We start from the raw sequence: 24,407 nt of genomic DNA on the forward strand, positions 1-24,407 counted from the left end.
ATCTAGCAGGCCAATTCGAGTTTTAGTTATTTGATCTCATTCCAATATGATACTGATATAATACTTATCCGTCTGTGTGACGTTTTTGGAATAAAGTTTTAGTTATTAGATCCCATTCCAATATGGTACGGTCGTCTGAAAATATAGAAACAGACGACAAAGTGCCAAAATTATGTATACACCTTAATTTTATGAGCAATAAGGTCGTGTATGCATATTTTTGGCACTTCGTCTGTATCGATATTTTCAGACGTGACCGTGACTGTACTACTAGTAGTTATATACATTAAAATTCGTATCTCGTAATTGGGTACTTGACACATGTTGAATATTATAACAAAATTTAGTTAAATGGATAGAAAATGAGCCATCCATTATTAAAAAGTGGAATTTAAAATTTATATTGAGATTATAAAAAAGGTTCGGAGCCTTTTCCGGTCTCAAAAAAAATTTTTTTTTTTGTCTTTCAAAAATAGAAAAGAAAATGGTACCATTCGATTCCTTACGTTTTATTGAAAAATAAATTGTATGACAACTATACACATAAACGCAATATTTCAGGGTCAAAATAGCATTTCCTTGATCTTCCATACATTTAGGACAGACTTATATGATGTGACGTCACATCACCTTATCATTTTGTTAGAGACGTTTCAATCGTCGACTGCGAGCGTCAGACTTTAACTCTAATTTCTGACCTTTGTGTTGCTTACATGCCATGAGTCCTATATAGACATTTGATCCTCAGGAAAATCAAGATCGTTTGACATTAATGTCATGTTATATCTTGTCATTTTTGCAGTAAGTACATTGCTGCTCGGTAAATTATAAAATTTTAATTACGGGGCCATAATTAAGTGTAACTTAGAAAAACTACTTAATCACACGGATTAATTCTTTATCTGATTTCTCTCCGTGTAATCATCAATTTATCCCCCTGGTTGGATTTATACACTGTATGACTTAAATGTTCATGCCAAGTTATGCTCGTAGCTGATCGTTTCAAACCGAGAGCTTAACCTCGATTGTATGGGAGCGGCGGAGGGTTCGTGAGTCTCGTAAGACATCTTGGAAACTCGGTAGTTTCTAAAGACGCAAATATACGAAACTAAAAAGACTTTATACCTACTTCAGCACTTAGTTACGAAACATCTCGGCAAGCGTTGCACGACTTAAGTGGTTCCAAAGTATTGAGAGCTTCAAGTTTAGTACTAGCAAGCAGTATTTACGATTTTCGATATTTCAAGTTTGATAAAGTATAAAGTCAAATGACATATCTACTGTTACTATTTTTGCCTCACCACCATACGTCTGTACTTGGGGCACGAATACTAAAATGACGTAGCAAAATATTTTATCGTCATAAAATTATATCGATGTTACTGTCAACAACTAAATGTTATTCAGTATTAAAAAAAAAAAATTTCAAACTTCAAATATACTTTATTCAAGAAGGTTTAGCAACAAGCTCTTACGAATGGTCGTTTACAGAAAGTATAAATAAATATTTCAGGACAAAAATTGTAAAAAAAAACACTAGTCTAGAGTGTTTCTAAAATGACATATTGTAAATATAAAAAACAACGTAACAAAAGTAATATATTCATTGGAATATCAAATTCATCATTAATCAAATAATATTTTACTATATTACAGTAAATAAATAATCATTTCAAGTTGCAATTAATCTCACGGTGTTTTATCATTCATGTAGTCTTGTTAGTTATTAATTTGCTTTTATTTTTAAAATAAAACGTGTGTTATTTTTATTTTAAAATGGATATCATAGTAGGTATGATTTTTTGATTGAAATTATTATCTCTTTATAGTAATCGAGGACCTTTAATTGAACACATGTAATATATATCGACATCAACACTTTTGAAAGTTTTGAATTGAACAACAAGTGGTAACATTAGAAGCGAACGCAGCCGACGAGCGCGTATGAGGGTAGACACCCACTTTGACACCCACCCGCTATCTCCAGTTACCCGTGAACAAGATGCACGTAGTTCGTCGACATATCGGGAGCCCAAAAACAACATAAAAAGTAATAAGGGCCCGTATCCTGGCCGATTTAAGTCTATTTATCGACATCTTATTTATCGACATCAAATCCCTAAAACGTGCCTCGAACTAGCACACGTTTTCTCACCACGCAAGCCACTGCGAAATTTATTCGATTCTTAACCGTTCTCTCACGCAAGTACAAAGTTCGGAAAACTGGATTTACCATGGCTGCTACGGTTGTTATGAAAAAGATAGCATTTCCGGAAAAAAGTGTGCCACTTACTATTTTTTACAAAATATAGTAAGTTTCGGGTTAGTTTCACGTGTACTACTTTATTAGTAATATTTAATAAAATTATTAAGTATTTCAATTCAGAATCATGAGGGCTATTGATTAAAAATTTGGCAGCTTTTGACGGCCATTTTCATATGTATACAGTACAATACAAATACTCTTTATTGCACACCTCAATACAGAAACAATACAAATAATACAACACGTTAGAAGAGGTAAACAACAGGCTACACTTATCGCTAAAAAGCATGTATATTTTATCTATCGTTATAATTTTTTTGTAAAGGACACTATGCACAGCTATGTGTAGCTTTATTTGACGTTCATAAGCGCATTGTAATATGCCTACTTTAATAATAAAATATCTTTATCTTTATCTTATCACATTTTTTGTTAGTACTTAAGGTTCTCCTTAGATACCTAAGTACCTAAGTACCTAAGATTTATAAAATAAAAAAAATAAAACCCCCTTATGCGTATTGTGGCCGATCTAACAGTCGCTAAGCTTAAAATTTGTAAAAAAAAATCCTCCTTTTCCTTACCTAGTGATTAATATGATCATTCAGGAAAAGAAGGTTTAAGTACACGGATTTTCGTTAGTCCAGAGTCCAAGGACGCCCAGTATAATAGAGGGCATTTTTCTCAGTCAACAGTACATGTTTTTCCCCCAACGTTAATTTTCGTTTAGCAAACATCCGCTTCCGGCAAAAAAATATTAAAATTATTGCGCAAATTAATAAAATTATACAAGTCCGCTCGCTAAGTAATCTAATACTTTTTGAAGTGCTTTCGAAATGGAATTAGAACATGTTGGTAATAGAGTGACGGCCCGATTCGAAACTATAAGATAAGTCAAATATTAGATCTTCTTTTTTAGTTAAAATTATGGCTTCAGTCCAGAGGGACTATTTCGACAGTATCAAGGTCTTAGGAGCTTTAAATACGAATTAAATTGTACGGTTAGTACAAGACAGTGTACGGTGATTTTATTAGCTCTTGTATTATGCTGGACTTTACAAGGAGCACGTGGATTACCGGCCGTTGACTCCAAAATGGTGGTTAAACGCGTTTTAAGATTAATACTCCACTCACTGCACACTGCCACATTATTTATCGATATTACACTTTAAACAATGTTAATGTGCAAAAAAACAAAGCAATTAATCCCGAGGCGTGACTATCAATATAGCGCTCGAAGCGAAAGTCAAATATTAGGTCGAGATACGATATGAATCCAATGTCAGTGTGTGTGTAATAAGAGGCATCGGAGTTTTTATCGCATGGTAAGACTAATAGCGAGCTATGGAGTCGACATTAGCAATAAAATTCAACTCATATTCATACTCATACTCATTAATTTATTTTCAAAAAATTCAAAGGTGTATGTGAAGTCCCCAATCCGCATTGGGCTAGCATGGGGACTATAGCCCGAGCCCTCTCGCACATGAGAGGAGGCCTGTGCCCAGCAGTGGGACGTATATAGGCTGAATTATTATTAATTATTATTGATAAATCTGCGCGTCATCATGGATGAAACGAACTATATAAATAATGAAATTATATAATGGTAGACCCATTCATATCATTAATTATGCAACTTAATGTAAGCTCAGGAATGCACTCTTCAAATTAACGGAGTTTAAGAGCAATTCCTAGCTGAGCAACTTTTCAAATCTCGAATTTTTGAAGCTATGTTTCTGTCGCGCTGCGGTGGGCGGGAGCCGGAGCTATCTAAGTGTGAGTGCGCGCACACAGACGCGAGACTCGTGCGCTCGCTCATTGCGCGCCGTTCCGTCGACATCGTCCGCGAGCCAGACGGAATTTATTCTGCGCTGCCCGACGCAAGTTGTTTTTGTTGTTACCACGTAATATTGTTTTTCATTTTTATATTATACTGTATCTATTACACCCTAATACCAAACACCCTATCACCTGTACTAAATGTATTTTCACACCTATGATGACGAAATAATAAATATAGGTAAAAACTGCAAAAAAGAATGATGTCTCAGCTTCGGTTGTCGTCGTATAGTCAAGTGCATATGTATCGAAAGAATCGTCTCATAAATATGGTACTACGCTCTTATTACACTGGAATAAGATGCTATGGGACATATTTATGAGTAAGATGTGTACACCCATATTTTTACACTTGACTGTACCTATCCGTATCAGTAAGTTGGGAGTGATCATGGTGTGTTGTGAAATTTTGTAAGAAGGTATAAAATATAGGCTATGGTTAAACTACAATCTATTTAACTTGTAGTACGATGGGGCTAAACTTGGGCCTCCTTATTGAAGAACGTATCGCAATGACAATCTGGGTAAAGTATGTTGGGATAATGCCGGACAATTTTGGGACCAATTGAGAGAACTCGTGAAAAAATGTTTTTTCGAGATCTCAACACGTGACAGATTCTTGAAGTACGTAGCGAATCGTTAAATAATAACCGTAGATTCGACCTGAATTTTGGTAATCTTCAATATAGAACGGTTTTAGTTTTGTACCTGTGTAAAGATGAGACATACTTTTTTTTAGGGTAACGAGTGTTTTGCCATCAAGGGAGAACATTGGATGGTGAAAAAAAGTTGCTTCTAATGGAAAGAGAATAAGGTATCACAAAGAAATAGGTCCGGTGTCTACCCTTTTGTATCCGATCTTAACCCGGATACAAAAATTGGTAAAATTGTGGCTCTCAAACTTTGATACCTATGTCATAAGGCAATTTAATAAGTAAACAATGTGCTAAGAAATCTCTTATTGTAAGGTTTACCCGAAGTAATAAAAAAAACACTAAAATAATAGATACGTTGCGTAGTTTTGACAATTTAAAATTTCGTGAACTGTACTGGTTTAGGGAAAGTGTAAATATATTGTTTATTGAATGGAATGTACTGGAAGATATGAAGTACTTAAGTAGGAGGGACAAAAATCTAAATAAAAAATAATCGTGCCCAGTCATTTTTAATGAAGGTCGCCAAAAAAATAAAGAATCAAACTTAGAAATCAAAAAGACTAAGTTGTTCTTTAAAAAGGTCAAGGTCACTGAGAGCCCAACTTGAACAATGGAAAATAATTAAAATTGCGATTTTGTTGGTTTAATTTTGCAATTATGTATATATATATATACAATACAATACAATACAAATATACTTTATTGCACACCTCAATACAGAAACAGTACAAATAATACAACACATATAGTTGATATACAATCTTTTTTTTTTTGATAAAATGTAAGGATCGTATGTAAAGAGTAAAGTAAATATATAGGAAAAGAGAGCCCTCTTGAAGCATTTTAAGGAAACTAATTTCGAGGCCCTATCTCTATTTTTTATCCGAAACTAGCAATGTATGTATGCGTGCACATCTACATATGCATCCGTATCTGTAGGTACATTATTGCGAAAAATTGCTCATTTGCTATCTATTTTACTCGATTTTGTTATAAATTTCAACATGTATCATCATCCCTATACAATATAAATACTCTTTATTGCACACCTCAATAAAAGAAAACAATACAAAAGAAAACATACACATAAGCACAGGTAAACAACATGCGGTCTTATCGCTAAAAGGCAACCTTTGGGTTGCGGAAATTTAAAAAATTACATTGTCAGTAACCGTCGCGCTGGTAGTGGTACTGGATAAAAATAATGGTACGAAAGTGTGATCAAGAAAACAATAAATGTGATAATTAAGATCAGTAGGTAAATTGAAGAAAATTTAAAGTTTGATAATCACTGCTGTTTTTTAAATAGGTAAAGATCTGATTGTTTCTGGTCCGATCTTTACCTGGAAGGGTCAAGATCGGATATCGGTCTACAGCAGTGCTAGGTCTGTTAACACAATTACAAAAACAAACACAGTTTCATCACAATACGCAAAATAAATTACAGAGCGAAGATCGGATAGAAGGAAGAATTCGCGAAATTTACCTTGCTCTCTGTGATTGCACATAGCACAAGCCCGACTCCCTGAGCGACGCGGGGACACTGACAGTCGAGGCGCAATGAAATGGCGTCTTACACAATGTTGCCTACATTAAAAAATAAAGCCAAATTAGGAGGGGAAATGAATGTCCTACGTTCTTCACCCGCATCCGGTATTTACCCAACATACCTTAATCGTTGAACCGCCGCATTTCAAAATGGCCCTTATTTTGATATCGGCTAGCCGTAATGTAATACGGCGGATTATACAATACGACTGCGATACTTATATATAAATCCCCTCGTCAATGTAATTTCATTAAATTTGCTATCTAGTAGCAAACATCAAAGTAGTTATCTTTTACTTGTGACAAGTGTGAGCAATGTAAAATACTATATTTCTAAAAAAAAATTGCCTACTACGTAATAAAAGAAAATGTGATTATTAAATTATAATACGAAAGGTGGTCAAATCGCAAAATGCTGTCGTTTTATTTAAAATAATGAAATAATTAGACCAGTTCCGAAAGTACCGGGAAATCCCGGTTCTTTAAAACAGTACCGGTTCTGCAATCCCTAATAAGGATGTTATACCCATCACTATTCCTTCTGTGTACGTATATTTAGAAACTGTCTCCGCCTCCAATTCGTGCGATAAGGACAACTGCAGCTCGGACCGAAATTCACTCGCAAAAAACTCAAAAATCGAGGTTTCGCTCTCGACTGTTTTCTCCTCCAAAACGCAACTAATCATTATGAAATTTTGGAAATTGCAAGAGGAAGAAATAATCTATGCCGCTATGTTTTGATTTTTTGGATATTTTTTGTCATATTTGTATACTGTGCCTTTTTTTACAGCCAATTCAATTTAGCCGTTTTTGCGATTTTCGAGGCGCTGTATCTTTCTTCAAAATAAAATAATCCAAAAAAGCAAAACATAGCGGCACAGATATTGATGATATTGATCTTATTTGAAAAAATCACTGCTCTAGGTTAAAAATCCAGGGAGGAATCAGTCGAGAGCGTTTGTATGGAAAAATCGCAACTAGGAATTCCTCTTAATGAACCACGGTGTGGATTCCAGATTGAGCATTTCGTCAAAAAACGTGCGCCCAAAAAAGAATTCTCAAGGAAAAGGACTCTCGTTTTGATGAATAGTCCCCGGCAAGTTTGGCCAAATTTCACCTTCCCATACAACGGTACCCCTAGTGTAAATAAATTCGATTTTGAAACGTGACGTACGCGTTTGCGTTTAGTCTCATTTTGTATTGGATTTAGAAAGAGCGCGCCAAGCGGGACGTTTTGGAAACTCAAAATCCTATACAAAATGAGACTTAACGCAAACGCGTTCGTCACGTTATGATGTCGATAAAATTTACACTAGGGGTACTGAACGGAGTATCGTTCTCGTTTTAAAGTAGTTTCACTTGTTATTAAAATCGATGGCATGGTTCCTAAGAACAGATTTTCGTATGTCTTATAGTTTCAGACTTTTCCATACTGACCGATCTTAATAGGCCAGCCTGTATTGCTGTCAAACACAGTGCAAAGCACAGTGAAATTGATAAGCGGCTTTATGGGAACAAGCGGGTCAATGTACGAAAACCTATCTGGAAAGCGTATTTGCTTTAACAGTAAAAATGAGAGTAGGTACTACTCGGTTGTATGTACATTTGTGACTCCAACGTGTCAGATATACACCGTGTATACCTCGGTTATACAACGTGTGTGCCGTGCAAACAGACCGTTAGCACACGCATTGGTTGTTTGTCGTCTCGCCTCGCATCAAAGGATATTTGCATATGACAGTAAACGTTTAGCAAAAAAGGTAGCTTTTTACCTTCACCATTTTTGCGGGTATTATTTTTCAACGGCATTGCGCATTTTGTTTTATGTGTAACATGCGTTAAAGGGTGGTGGCATATAATAGCATTTTATACAATCATGATTATATAAAATGATCATATAATAGCATTTTATACATTAGTTTATGAGACTGCTAGTTTAACAGTCCAGACGCGGTTTATTTATTTAGTATAAATTTTATTTTGACACTTGGAGAGACTTTACACCTCCAAATTTTATTAGTATTAGTACTCTGACATTGGGGACCTTTTACATCTCCAGATTTAATGTGTTTTTAACCATAGAGACTATACATCTCTATTGTATTGTAGTAATTATTTATTTTAAGATTATTATAATGTAATGTTTACCCAGGTATTGGCTGTTGTATTTATAAATGTTGTTATGTATTTTTCATGTCACTATATGATGTTACTATAAATGTTGTATTGACTTGTAAAGAGCCCTTGAGGCCTACTTGCAGAATAATTTTTTGAATTTTGAATTTGAATTTTGAATATATTATCACTATTGAAAATAATACTTTTTCTACGAGTCATCTAAAATAATACCTTTTTTACTATTAAACCTACATAAATAATGAAAATTGGTAAGTATCTCACTAGACAAATATGTAGGCATAAACGCGCGACTCCCTCCCCGCGACCGTTTAGTTTTTTCTATGAGAGCGCGGCGGCACGTGATTAGTAATTTTTTTTATAGTTGACTACAGCGTATCGAAATGAATTTTATTGTTGAGTGGAAACCCATACACGAAAAGTACGCAATTATAGTTTGGTATACGAAATCGTAATTCAACCATTACAGTCGATGAGTAGAAATAAGATATTCTAGAGATAATAATTATATACATTATTAAAACGAGTACTTACAGGTACCACAATCATAACGACGATAGAAAGGCAAATCATGTAAGCGACACTTTGATCGTAATTAAGTTATATTAAAGGTATCATTACAATCCACGTTTTTTCTGCATAATATGAGCTGAAAAAACATCACTTGAAACACAAATTTAATAATAATTATTTACTTTTATAACTACAGTTGTATACTCAATATAGCGACACTCAACCAACAAATCAAAGTAAACCAACTACAACAAATCTCTGTGCATAAGCTAAAAAAATTACAACTTTTAAACGTCTCACATTGTCGCTTAAAGGATGCTGCCTTTATACCGTCAATATGGGGTCCCAAGTATTATTTTATTGTATACCTACTACTATTACATAATACACCAGTGAAATGAGTGGTTTCCTTGTCATTGAATGTCAAAAATACACTCCAATGGCCACAAAAAGACTGGGATAGAGGTTAGAAGTAAAAAAAAAAAAATGTTTTAAACTTCACAAGTTTTCTAAGAAATTTACTCCTTTAAACTGAACTTTTCAAAACACCTAAAATAATGTTAAACAAGCGTACGGCATGCTATAAACAAACATAATAGCGGAGTTAAGCAAAGTAAGTATTCCCCTTGCGGGATACTATTTATCTAGTCTTAGAAAAATATTATATTGTTATAGAGCTTTGACTCGACAATTGGCGAGAGGTCGCACAGGACCGAGAAAAGTGGCGCTGTCTTGTGTCGGAGGCCAAGTCTCATTTTGGGTCGCTGAGCCAACGGAGTAAGTAAGTACCTAAGTAGAAAAATATTTCATCGATATTCGGAAGAACCAGGTTATACAACGTTTACGCGCACACGATCTACATCTACGAATTCCTTTCTTGCGCTAGGAATCACTCGATCCCTAGTTCTAGACTCGAATTCCATAACGTCGGATATTAGATCCGTCTAGAATGACATTTTATCACGCCTAACGTTAATAATATTGCGTTATTCTTCTAATAAGCCTACGAGGGTGGGAGGGGGTTAGGGTCGGCAACGCGCAAGTAACTCCTCTGGAGTTGCAGGCGTACATAGGCTACGGATACTGCTTACCATCAGGCAGGCTGTATGCTTGTTTGCCACCGACGTAGTATAAAAACAATGGTTTTCCTATAATTTTTAGTTTCCGAGACAGAAATTGCATAAATTTTAATGGTGTATACTCGTATCTGCACGACACAAAGCATTATTTTCACATCTATCATTTTGCCTCTCAGATGTTTCAATTTTGTGGATGGCGGTAAGTGATTTAAGACTGCATCTAAAATTTAGACACAATTGTGAGGTGTGTATCAGTAGATACAACGTTTTGCCTACAACATTAGTAACAACATTAGTAAGTAGTAAGTAGTAGTACGTTTATGATTTGAGCTTGAGATCTTATGCCTAAAATATTCATAGTGAAAGCAAATTAAAATACGACATTATGCCTCTCGTTTACTGTTTAATTGCAAGACATCAAAAAGTCAGATTAGATAAGGATTGCATAAAACTGCCTTTTTCAATTGAATAAAAAAACTATAACGTTTTCACGTAACCAGAAAAGAAGGTGAAAAGCCTTGCTTAATAAAAAATAGTTTTTTTTTATCGTATGGCAATTACTACTACACTGTATATTGAATAACGATTAGTTTATAATCTAAATCTACATTTCTCCAAGTAGGTAATGGCTGCACTCGTTATGTTTTTAAAATCTTCCACTGGGCCATCGTATTTTGTCAGTGGGCACTCCAACACGATATGGCGGACAGTTTGCTTTGAGCATATAAATAATGTAGGCCATATATTTCATGAAATTATGGCAAAAAAAGTGACAATTTTGTTTACACTCTCCTAAAAACATTGACTTTTTAGGGTTCCGTACCCAAAGGGTAAAACGGGACCCTATTACTAAGACTCCGCTGTCCGTCCGTCTGTCACAAGGCTGTATCTCATGAACCGTGATAGCTAGTAAGTTGAAATTTTCACAGATGATGTATTTGTGTTGCCGCTATAACAGAAAATACTAAAAAGTACGGAACCCTCGGTGGGCGAGTCCGACTTGCACTTGTCCGGTTTTTCCCATCGTACCGTATGGAACTCGCGACGAGAGCTGTTCTCGTCGCCGGTTGGACAGCTCTCTGAGGGCCTACGTGTTGCCTCTGTCGCACTCGTACATTCGTACATAAGTGTGACAGGGAGGCAACACGTCGAACGTGGTTCGCGGTAGGCCCTCTGATAAGCTCAGTCCAGTGTCCGGGTGTACATTATTCACGGACCGACGACGTCCAGTATGTTACTTAGTTCGTGCTTAGTTAGACACCTTGTATATTGTTAGTTATGTTAGTTATACCACCGCCCAACTTAGGTAACTAAGGCCACGGGCTGGACGCAAGCGGACCCTTCGCTCTTAAGAGGATAATGCACAATTACACAACGTACATATGTACTGTAAATTGTGTCATAATATTTTCTATGATGTTGATATCTAGAAAAGAAAAATGGGGACTACGTTTGGATGGAACGGCGATTTCGGGCGCCGGTTTTCTATTTTCGTCTTAAGGAACTATAACAGAGGAGGAAGATGAAATACACGTTTCTTCAATTGAAATTATACTTAGCTTCTGTTTGTAGTTTCAAATCCAAAGTAATTGAAAAAGCTTGAAAAAATTATTTTGTTTGAGGCTTTAATAATAATGATTTTCCAGAAACAAGTCAAAAGGATTTGACGCTGTAGACGACACATTCAACGTTTTGAAAAGATAATTATTATGCTCAGCGTCACTTTCGGCGAGTATTAGAACTCCAGAGAATCACTACTGCCTAACTAAAATTCTCCTACTTTTAAATCCGTTAATTTCAAGGGTGCATTCCTGATCTTAAATTAAGTTAAGTAACTTTCTCAAAGGAACCGGTATTCTAATTAACTGCTTTTGGTGATAATTAATTATTTATTTTTATTTGATACGCGTGTGTGTGTGGGCCTGATTACACATTAATTAGGTGCTTAGTATAAGTTTATACATTTGGTACTAAACGTAAGTACTATCTCGGATGATCGATGTTCGAAATGTCATTAATATGTCATAGCTTTCAATTGTTTGGTGGATTTAAAAATATATGTGTTACAACAGCGCTACTCATTATTTTTTACAAAAAAAAAACTATATGTGATTCAGTTTCCTTAAATGTACTCAGCCATACCCCGAAGTTAACGGGGTTTAAAAAACCGGATAATTGCGAGTCAGACTCGCCCACCGAGGTTTCATCATGTGTGAAAATTTCAACTATCACGGTTCATGACATACAGCCTGGTGACAGACGGGCGGAAGGACAGCGGAGTCTTAGTAATAGGGTCCCGTTTTACCCTTTGGGCACGGAAACCTAAAAAAACACCGTGTAGAATCTTAAAAGTAGAGCTTTCTCGATCATCGAAGATGGGGCGTGAAGACTAGGAATTAGAAAAGGACAAAAAAAACGGCACGCAATGTGCTAGCTAAAATAGTGAATGAACATGGTGCGCACTGAAATGATATCTAAATGATGTAATTTTGCTATCATCTGTGCATGCATTTCGCTCGTATTTGTTATACTGCTGAAGTGGTGGAATATGTACACCAGAAGACCGGCTACACGCTGACGGTGTTCCAGCTTCAATCGCGCCACTACGTGCACTTCAACTTTTGTGGTGCGCGTGCCACGACCGCTGCAGGGGACCATCGAATACGTCGACTTCTGGCCGAAGGGCGTGTATCGGAGGTTCAGGGGCAAACTACCGAGTCCGACACAAGAGCAACCGATTCAACGGAGCCACGCCATTTTGTCGCCTAAATAGTTTTAATTTTATGATATGCATTATGTAAGTCTATAAGAGATTTGTAATTGGGCCTTAGTTAGTTAGTGCTTCTGGGCATTTTCCGCAAATCGACAACCATTGTGCCTATTTTGCGTGAAACGAGGTAGTGCTACTCTAACCACCCCAGCTCCTCCACGGAGTCTCTAGGTGTTTGTTCCTGTATACTTCTACCTGTTTGCAATCTAGAAGAATGTGTTTTGTTGTTTCCTCTTCTTCCATGCACACTCTGCACATGGGGCTGTCTGTTTTACCTATTGTGTAGGGTAATTAGGTATTGTTGCCTGAATCAAAATATTAGATAAATAAATATATTAGCGCGAACGAGACGCATTTAGAAATCCAAATATATACTTTAATTGGCCTCTTTGTCGTGAACTCGGTAAAACAAAATCACTTGATAAGTGGGTGGATAAATACCTAATCCGTAATCAAATAAAGTTACAAGTAAGTACAGTAATTAGAATCAGTTAGGTAGGCACCGTATGTCGCCCATCAAACCTCTTCATACATTATTCACGGAGACGAGCTAAACTTGTTAGAGTTTACCTAGTTGGCGTAGTTGAGTGGTTCAGTTAGTCGGGCGAGCACTTTACATTTTAGCACAGAGCAACTATTATTTTGGCGGCCTCTTTAATTAGGCCCGTTTTATTTTTGTCTACATTTGTTAGTAAGTTTAGTAAGGCCATTTTTTTCATAACCTAATCTAATAAAAAACAGTTCAAGGGTTGCCAATTAGGAATTGAGACACTAGTAACATATAGATGGTTTCATGGTTAGCCGTTTAAATTGCTATAATATTGTAAATAATTAAATAATTATAGATAAATACGTACTACGTATCAAATTACATTAAATAAATAAATAAATAACATAAATATTATAGGACATTATTACACAAATTGACTAAGTCCCACAGTAAGCTCAATAAGGCTTGTGTTTAGGGTACTTAGACAACGATATATATAATATATAAATATTTATAAATACTTAAATACATAGAAAACACCCATGACTCAGGAACAAATATCCATGCTCATCACACGAATAAACGCCCCTACCAGGATTCGAACCCGGGACCATCAGCTTCGTAGGCAGGGTCACTACCCACTAGGCCAAACATTCATGATACATTCTGAATATTTTGCCATCTAAGGAGCAGGAGCTCATGAAAACACCATCTTCATACGTAGCACACAAAGAAGATACCTTAGCTTAATGCAAAGCCATTTTTGTCCACCATTGTCAAAACACATCGTAATAAAACTTTCGGATGAAGGTTAGCCCGCGAGCAACTCAAAGAAATATCAATTTTATTTGCCTAACCTTTGTAGATGGAAATAGCTACGAAACTTCAAAGGCACGTTTATCATTTGCCAACTTTCCGCACAATATCGAACATTGCAGCGAATTTCGGAATGGTTTTATCACTAAAACAAAAAGTCAACTTGTAAAACAAACTAGTGGGTTGTTACGACCTTTTTCCACGCAGAGCGGTTTACGTAAAATTTTGTGTTATACTGTCAGTACAGTCTGCAATACAATTACTGAATGTCCATATAAAGAGTGTGATATCATAAAATTACTGGAAATAGTACGAAATTTGATTTCGTTTCAATATTTATGCATCAGAAATCCATGGGTAATAAACTTTAGTGAGGTATAATCATACATGAACCTTTACATTTCATATAAAATAACTTTGAAATAAAACTCTCTTAAATTTGAAGATTTGGGTACTTTTTACAAGCGTTTAACTTGCAATATATCTATTCAAATCTTGCAAGCTTTTGACCCACTTCCAGATGGAACTCAAATTTGCATCCATATGGAAATCTGATGAAGTTGTAATATTATGATGTCATGGAGGTGATCTGATGATGAAGACAGGAGGTGGCCATGGAAAGTCTGTGATAAAACAACGTTACCATATTGTGTTTGAGTTTTTATAGTTTTCAGAATTATCTCGATGAGTATTAGTTGCCTGTGAATAGTACAGTCAGCGATAAAATCTATTACCAAAATTTAAATATTTGTAAAACTTTTTACAAAGGCCTTAATTATGTAACTGTAAAGAAGTAAAAGGTTTGAACATGCCTATATGGGTATGGGTGGTATGCCTGTATGCCTAATGTCTATGTATTTTATAATGTCCACAGGATTCCACTCATTATTATAAAAACTGACCCCATCTTGCTTCACGGCTGAAACATTACACACATATTTAATATGTGTGTGTCTCCGGGACTTATTGTTACAAAAGCCGAAACGCTTCGTTAGAAAACTGTGCTTCACCAACACCCTCAACCACACTATGCTTCTCTGCTGAACTAAAAGTTAACTGATAGATGATGCCGTGTGGTATTAAGTCGGCTTTTTGTAACTTTGTATTTAAATAAATAAATTAATAAATATCTGGGGACAATCTTATACAGATCGACTTAGCCCCAAACTAAGCATAGCTTGTGCTATGGGTACTAGACGATGATATACATACGTTTATAGATAATTACATACTTATATACATAGAAAACACCCATGACCTAGCAACAAATATCGGTGTTCATCACACAAATAAATGCCCTTACCGGGATTAAAACCCAGGACCATCGGCAAAAAAGGTAGGGTCATTACGCACTAGGCCAGACCGGTCGTCATTACTGGCCCGGTCGCTATTTACTGTGTTCTCAGACAATAAATTCCAGATTCAAATAGGTTATCCAATGTCTGTTACGTGGTGGGTGCGACAGAGCTCTTCTAAAAGTTCATCAATCCCTGTTCATATCGACATTACCACACGAAAATGCGTTGTGTTGTACAAGTAACGATCTAGGTAGGTACATAATATGACAATGATCGATGACTTTTTTGCCGCTGCAGACAGACAATATCGAACTAACTACTAATCCATGAAAAGTCGTATTGTATTTCACCTAACACTATGTTGCGAGTGCTACTTTTTATTTTCATAAAACTATTCATAATGCAGAAGTCGGACCCGGCTAATATTCGGCGCCTTTTTCAAAAACACCAATACGAGCGCTCCGCGTTGTATCGCGTCCAATTAGAGGCACCTAAATTTAGAACCATTTTTATACTGATCAAATATTGCAAATCACTCTTTCATCAGCCTACATACAATCAACCATTACTGCACTTAACAGTTTTGACAAGAACCTTTGTAAATGAGTACCTTTTGGAAGATTATAATAGTTTACTTCAAATGATAGCTTTTTATTTAAGTCGTCGTGATCCAGACCTGCACGGCGGCTACACACTTGTGTAAAATAAAACATAAATAAATTAAGGACTAAGGCTTAGGCGTTGAAATACTCTAGGTCCATAGGGTCCCAGCGCGCACAAGCTTATTTCAGAAATCGCCAAGCGTCTGGTTGACGTAATTCAGACCATGAATGTAAAAAAAAAGTTGACGTAATTGGTGACCGAAGAGCTGACGGCTTCCTCGCACCGTTGCGTGCGGTCAGCCATCTGCTCGCCATGACACTTCCCAACGGAGTGTTGACTTCCAGGTAGTTGGCAAATACATATTTATTATGAACGTATCAGTATTGCGATACAACGACGAAATGCCGCTAGCATCCTTGATGTGACGTTTACATAATAAATGTGTATTTGCCAACTACCTGCAAGTCGACACTCCGTTGGGAAGTGTCATGGCGAGCAGATGGCTGACCGAAACATGATCATAATCTGTATTTTATTTACCACCTTGTCATACAATGAAGTCACACTTGGTACAATGCATCAAGGCTTATTTCAGATTTAAGCTAGCTATAGTAATACCTCTGTATATATCCATTATGTATGTATATTCGTAAAAATAAAATGTTTTACCCCAGGCTTAAACGAAGATTAAAATATCAATCGCCCGCATGATCTTAAGAAGTCTTAAAGCACTCAAAGCACTCAAAAACTTTACACAACAAATTCTTTTTGTTTCCGCGTACTTAATTTTAGCAAGCCCGCAAGAAAAATGTACGAGTCTTCTCATTTTAGAAACTTTATGACCGTGTCTGAAATTGAGGACATAGTAAAAACAAAGTTTGAAGAAAAATTCAAGATTCTGTTGAGAGTAGGTAATATTGTTAAACCTGGTAAAGATTGAAGGAAGGAAACGAGATTGAAAGAAGATACGTTACTAAAAAAAATCCCAACTTTAATTCTTACTTTATAATGTTTGTTACGTATGATGATAGTAACATTTATTATCTAATAACCAATTGTACAGCACTGCAGCAAATTTAAGCTTTCTCTAAAACTAGTTTTTAATTTAAAAAGTCCATTATTAGCTTTGAATTACACAGATACAGTTTTGCCCCACCGTCGCATAGAGGCCAATTCAAACTTATATTGTGACATCAAAATTATGTCAGTCACCAGTGCGTCTCGCTCACGCCAATACATGTACGGAGAAGTACAAGCAAAATGCACGCGCGACTGATATCATTTATGGCTCAGTTTCATTAGTCGGTAGGGCCCGTATGCGGGGTGCGGGAGATTTCCATAAAACATGCCATAGGGCCCACATTCGGGGAACTGTATTCCTTGGTCGACAGGGCCCGCATGCGGGTTGCGGGAGATTTCTAAATCGCATGCCATTATGAGTTTCACTTGTCGTTATACCACCTTACCACCTGTCGAGTCATCCGCATGCTGTTTATCGACCGAACTATCGACTTATGAGTTTCACTAGTCATTATACCATTTGCGGGGAGTCCCCAAACGCTTTATATCGACCGAGTTATCGACCAATGAAACTGAGCCATTAGATATCATTTTGATCTCACAATTTAAGTTTGAATTGGCCTCCTCGTCCCAGCGGTATTCATTGCAACGATTTTCTAATAGTGTTATGGCAGGGCACGATTACGATCGGTTGCCGCCATTGGAACAATTGGATGTATAATATTACTTTCCAGCACAAAAGCACTGAGCTTGCCATTTCCAATACGAGATGGCATCTTAAATAGGTCACTGAAAGTACTTCTTTTCTGTAGTCATTTTGGAATTTATACTCGTTTATATTATAAATACCACTTTTTAAAGTAGACTGCTGTCTAAAGCCTAGATGGCCGGACCTAGCTAGGTGGATAGACTCGTTTACTTACAGCTGAAACAGTAAATAGATATTTGCTGATTATGTATGTTGTCTTGTATTCAATGTAATTATTTTTAATGTGAATGTAAAAAACAATTAAATTTTTAAATGCCAACATTATTTTTAAGAGTATAACATATATACCTTAACCAGATCGTGGGAACATCTTATTGTAAATCTTTTCTTGGTGCATTTTTTCGTAAAAAATACACTGTAAATCGATGTTTTTGTCTCGCTTCACAGGTTATTCGCATTAAAGAAAGGACGCTTAGTACAAGGAATTTCGTACATTAACCCGCCTGTTCCAATCTCTATATTTTACTGTCCTGCTTGCACAGTGTCATTGATGTCAGCATCATGAGCAGGATAGCAAAATAATTACGCGTATGTCACGGTTAATGTACAAAATTCCTAGTGCTAAAGTGCTGTTTCTTTAGTACGGGTACTAACCAATTCCATAAGCTATCCATGATATGCGCTTCGCTGCTTACGAGTTTAATTCGTAAGACTCAGCTTAAAGCAGTTTATCATGCTCTAGTGGAGTCTTAACTGCGATACAGCATCAAGCAATGGGGTAATAGTTATCAATATAATATCGAAACAGGTTTCATACTTCATAAAAGGCCTATTAGAATAATTGTTAGAATACTTCAGAGAACATTTTACAAAGCTTAATATTACTGTGCCGCCGATTTATATCCTCGTACTCCTAACAGATTTAATAAAGCATTTGAATACATATGAGAACATTACAGACGGAGAAATCAGGCTGTCGACTAGGCGGAAGGATTTCAAATGCAACTTTGTCCATAGCGTCTTATATCATGATCACTCATCACTTGGAGAGATTTTTGACCTCCAAATCTTATTAGTATTCTGTCCTCTGACATTGGGGACCTTTTACATCTCCAGATTTAATATATTTTTAACCATAGAGACTATTCATCTCTATCGTATTGTAGTAATTATTTATTTTAAGATTATTATAATGTAATGTTTACCCAGGTATTGGCTGTTGTATTTATAAATGTTGTTTTTTATTTTTCATGTCACTATATATTATAATGTTACCATTAATGTTGTATTGACTTGTAAAAGAGCCCTTGAGGCCTCCTTGCAGAATAATTTTTTGAATTTTGAATGAAGCGTGCCATGCAATTAATTAGTTTTTTTAGTATGTTTAATGCAAGACTCAAAGAGTATCTCTTAAAAAATCCTATAACTCTATTGTAGATTTTGTATCAGACGTGCAAGGTTTAGTGTTTTTTTTTTTGTGAGACACTTGTCTAAAGTATTTAATTCAATTGTTATTATTTTATATTATGGTAATATACATTTAGTAAGTTATTATGAGTTACCTGACATTTTATTTGAGATTGGCATTTTTAATTATTTTCTAGTAAGTAGTTGCTAAATTGGATAAGTACTGTGAATTTCGATCTTATAATATTTAAATTTGCTAACATGTAGAATTGTAATTTGTGATTTTATATTGTTATATACTTATCTTCCGTATTTTTTTATAATAGACATAATTTTAACTACTAAGCAATTCAATGTTCGACACAATAATTATTGTTCATAATAAAAAAGAAGAAGAAGAAACAGTAAGGCTCGAATTAATACTTATTACAATTTCCAATCTAATACTTACAAATAGGTCAACAATTTACTCAAGATTCTTTGAATTTGTGAACCATTTTTAACTCGCAACAGTAACACAGTCAAGTGTAAAAGGGTGAATCAACTTTTTTTGTTTTGTTATCCTGTCCCGTTGTCCAAGGGACAACAGTGGCACAGTTTGTTTGAAGAGACGTTGTATGCCGTTCTATTAACATGCTTAGTAGGGGGGCCATTATGGACATTGGTTATAACGACCACAAAAACGCAAGTTTGATACATTTAAGTACCATAAAATCAGTATTTCAATGAACTTTTGTCCCCTGGACAACTAATCGTAACCATGGCAATTAGTGACGCTAAAAAGTTGATTCATCCAAAAATATGGGTGTACAGATCTTACTCAAAAATATGTCCCATAGCATCTTATTCCAGTGTAATAAGAGCGTAGTACCATATTTATGAGACGATTCCATCGATACTTATTTTTGCACTTGACTGTACATGCCTCGGCCGGACGCAGACGGTTTAGGATTTACAGCGTTCGTGACCCAACTTTGTGAAAAGTTTTCTTAATTTTATTTCACTACTTGAGTTCAACTGTTCTGGCGCTTACTTTGTCATGATGTTTTGTTACAGTATTCTTATGTTTTTCGAATGGATTACTTAAGAATTTATGAAACTTTTGTATTAAAATTCCGTTCTATCTTAATTTTGTTTTTACAGGGCTCTTTATGTCTAATTGAGTAATCTTACTTCGACTTACATAAATAATAAAAAAATGTAGTTTTACATGTATGTAAAATGTATTGGTGCAATAAAGAATATTTACTTACTTAGTTAATACATTCATGTTTAAATTTATCGCACGTTATATAATAAAGAATGAGAATTCTTTAACTGAATCACAAAGACGGTAATGGTTTTACTTCTTAGTTTATGAGATTTCCGGACTACATTTTACTGTGCTAAGCTGAAGCAAAAGAGATGCTTATCGGATTTCGGTGTCTCTCCTTCAGCTAAGACACAATGTAGACTACTTACCTACTTTGAGGATTGTCTTTGAGGAAAATGTAAAAGATGTTAAACTTTATAATGGCGTAGAAGAGCAGTTTTCATGTAATTTAGTTTGGTTTGAGGATTGCCGGAATAGTTCTCAGTTGCTGGGAAAAACTTGTAAATTTTTCTTCAGCAAATAATTTAGCTTATCTGGTATGTTTAAGCTGATACGGGCTATTATATTTACTAACTTTATTTTTGAGTATAATTACAGTTAAACCTCATTTGGTTCTCGTATGTTTCTTTTACCTTAATGAATGTTTTAATTATACATGATTTTGACTCTTGGAGACCTACATCTCTAAGGATAATTTGATAAACTATATAATCTCTGAGTTCTGACACTTAGAGACATTTACACCTCTAAATAATTTTAGATTTTTTTTTGTATCCGTTTGTTTTTTTTAATAATTATTATTTTTAATTCGTCATGAAGAGATTTCATACGTCTGTAAGTATTGATAATACTTTAATTTGCATTGATATTTTCAGTTAATTTTATTTTATAATTGTTGTTGTGCTTTTCTTTTTGCTTGTAAACCTGGGCTATTCGGTGATACTTGGTTATTCAGTGATAGTCAGTTTTATTGTCTTTTAGCCGAGTTGCCCTGTAATTTTATTTTCTTTTTTTTTTTTATTCAGAAACAAACAGTCATTCAATAACATTGAACAGTAGATTAAGCAGCAGTAAATTGAACTATAGTTTCTTTAATTTACATATCAAAATACGAAGCTAATGCACTTTTTAAATAAAAAAAAAATCGTATATAAATGGAAACAATTTTTACAATACTTTAAACAAATATCTACAGCTTGTCTATATACAGTACAAGTTGATTAACACCTAAAAATAAAAGTGAACATCAAAGTCATGTGAAATTTAAGTTAGCTTAAATTTCACATGAAAGTCATGTGAAATTTAAGCTAAATAACAAGCAAAGATGTATATATCTCAATTATTAGAAAAAATATGCTTATTTAGGTATTCTCTTCTCTAATTTTATTGCTTAAAACGATGTCTAAGAAATAGCACGCATGTGGCTAATGTGGTGTAATATGGTTCCAAGTTATAAAATTACCAGGTAACTTGGGTAAAAGACAATAAAACTGAGTATCACCGAATAACTATGTATCACCAAATAGCCAAGGTTTGACCTATGTTAATTCCATGTTGACGTGTAAAAGTGTACTTGTGCCTTATTTTATATGTTGTGAATAAATTATAAAGCTATAGAATAAACTATAAAGAATAACTTATGAATAAATGTTAAAGTTAAAAATGAAGAAGAGGTATCGATCGTATCATAGTTCGCTTAGCTCTTACGGCCGTATTCGAACAATGCTTCCGAGAAATCACTGCGATACGATTACGATCTGTCAATGTCAAATCTGTAAGTAAGTAAGTAAGTAAATATTCTTTATTGCACCACAAAGAAAACAATTTAAAAAAACAGATTTACAATGTAAAGAAAGGTAGCAACAGGCGGTCTTATCGCTGTAAGCGATCTCTTCCAGACAACCTTAGGGTAGCAGGATATAAAGAACAGTAAGTTTTTAGAACAGGTAGTGCACGAATGAATTAGAGGAATAGGAAAATTACACATACATCAAGCAGACAGTACATACAGTACATTTACAATTTAAATAAACATATAAATATAACAATACATACTTATATTAAAATAAATAAATATTAGATACATATCTAAATATACATACATACATAATATAACACAGCGGCACATTAAGAAAGAGGCAAGTAATGATTTTTCAGTAGGGTTTTAAAGCTTTGAAGAGTTTTCGCACACCTAATATCTGAGGGCAGGCTGTTCCACAGCCGAACAGCTCGAAAAGTGAAAGAGTCAGTATAATATTTATCTGACATTTCTTCAACCATACACGTCACTTTTGATACTGACAGATCGGTATCGTACCGCAGTGATTTCTTAGAAGCATCGTTATAATTGGGCCGTTAATTACTATTACTAATGTTATGTACCAATAATTTCATGAACAGCGAGCTGCACAATTGCATGGAAACATTGGGAATGAATTCATTCATAGAGTGTTCACGAAATTTTGCGGCCAGCTGTGCTTAGCTAAGGTAAAATTTAACTTATTATACTTACGTGAAAAATCCGGGCAGCCGAAAGGCGAACTGAAAAACAAATAAAGACATATTACTAAAGGTCAATTTTATACAGATCGACCTAGTCACACAGCTATTTTCTATTTATTTTGAATTTTACTTATAGCAATAATGACATGCTACTAACAATATTTTATGGAATTTTAATATTCTGAAATATTTATATACACCGTGTTTTTTTTTTGATTTGCGTTATTTTCAAGGGTGCATTCTTGAGCTTAAATTAAGTAACTTTCTCAAAGACACCGGTATTCTAATTAACTGCATTTCGGAGATAATCATTATTTTATTTTTGTTTTACAAAGCCCTTAAGAGTGTGTACACTTACCTTAGGACCCGTTCACATATTGATTAGTGTTTAGTACGGGTTAATACATTTGCTACTAAACGTAAGTACTATCTCGGACGATCGATGTTCGAAATGACATTGACATGTCACAGTTTTCAAATTGAGATACGAGTAAATGTACGCTATATCCAACATTTAATTACTTTTTATAACAAAAAAAATGTAAAAAAATACATATATTTTTTTGGAAAATGAACTACGTCATGTAGTTTCCTTAAACGTAGGTACTTACCAATACCCCGAAGTTAACGGAATTCAATAAAAACACGGTGTATATATGGCGGCACGTATTGCAACTTTTGGAACCTTATGAGGTATATGGAATTTCCTAGATTCAATGGGAATTAGTAATTAACTTTATCTACACACATATCGTAAACCCTGTATGATGCCTTAAAAATAATGGCCAACATTACGATAAACTGTATGGTTACAAAAAAATTCTTATCTGTGATGATGTTGTAATTGCTTCATAACTACATCAAAATCGATTTGGTTATTCATTCAAATTTGGAACATCTACTTCGAAAAGCTACCAACTACGACTAAGCATTATTATGACTTATCTGTTGTCATAATTTTCATACGATTTTTTTAAGTTTGGTGAATAAATCTGTAATGTTTCCTGTTTATAGGTCTTATAATGAAATACACAAACGCTCATTTATGGAAATAACCGGACAAGCACCCGTACACAAGGAGATCGGGACGAAAGAGCATTGAATTGGGCATATCCTTAGGAAGCCTGTCACCCACTATCCAAAGTGGCCCTGACCTGGAATATGCCCGGCAAACGGAAACATGGTCGCCCTAAATTTACTCGGAGCCATTCCGTGGAGCAAGAGTTGGGTATATTGGGGACGGGGTGGGAGGAAGTTACCCAAACTGACTAGGACCGGAGTCAGTAGAAGAATGTAATTCGAGCTCTACACCCCAGCAGAGGGTAACATGATGAAAAGAAGAAGAAGACAGATTATGAAATACAAGTCTCGATATGAATGATATGATGCAACAAAGCACGAGACAAATTATATTATTGTCTTCTGTTATCGCGTTAGTTAACCATCAAATAGACGATTTAAAATAAAAAAATATAAGTAGGTATAGTTATATTTTCCTCGGCCACCCGTTGACCATGAACGCTGTAAAGGGCAAGGCTCTGAACCGGTTTTAAAAACAGCGGCAATTACCGGTTTATTTCGGTTTTACTCCAAACTTTCATAAGAAAGCGCACGTTTTACGAACATTATGTAACCTAAATAAACCGTTTTACGAGACGGCCA

General features: G+C 35.1%; 1 protein-coding gene across 2 annotated transcripts in view; it reads right to left on the reverse strand.

Annotated features, from left to right (window-relative positions):
* The window catches only part of LOC133525502 (connectin-like), a 189,187-nt gene that overhangs the window by 140,316 nt on the left and 24,464 nt on the right, over window positions 1-24,407 (reverse strand). Inside the window, exon 2 of one of the 2 annotated variants that reach the window (XM_061861763.1) lies at window positions 22,756-22,784. The exons of the other annotated variant lie outside the window; for it this stretch is intronic. The gene's annotated coding sequence lies outside the window, so the exon portion shown is untranslated. The remainder of the gene's footprint in view (window positions 1-22,755; window positions 22,785-24,407) is intronic. 2 annotated transcript variants of the gene reach the window in all.

Source organism: Cydia pomonella, chromosome 15, assembly GCF_033807575.1.
Source record: "Cydia pomonella isolate Wapato2018A chromosome 15, ilCydPomo1, whole genome shotgun sequence".
Lineage (NCBI taxonomy): Eukaryota > Metazoa > Arthropoda > Insecta > Lepidoptera > Tortricidae > Cydia > Cydia pomonella.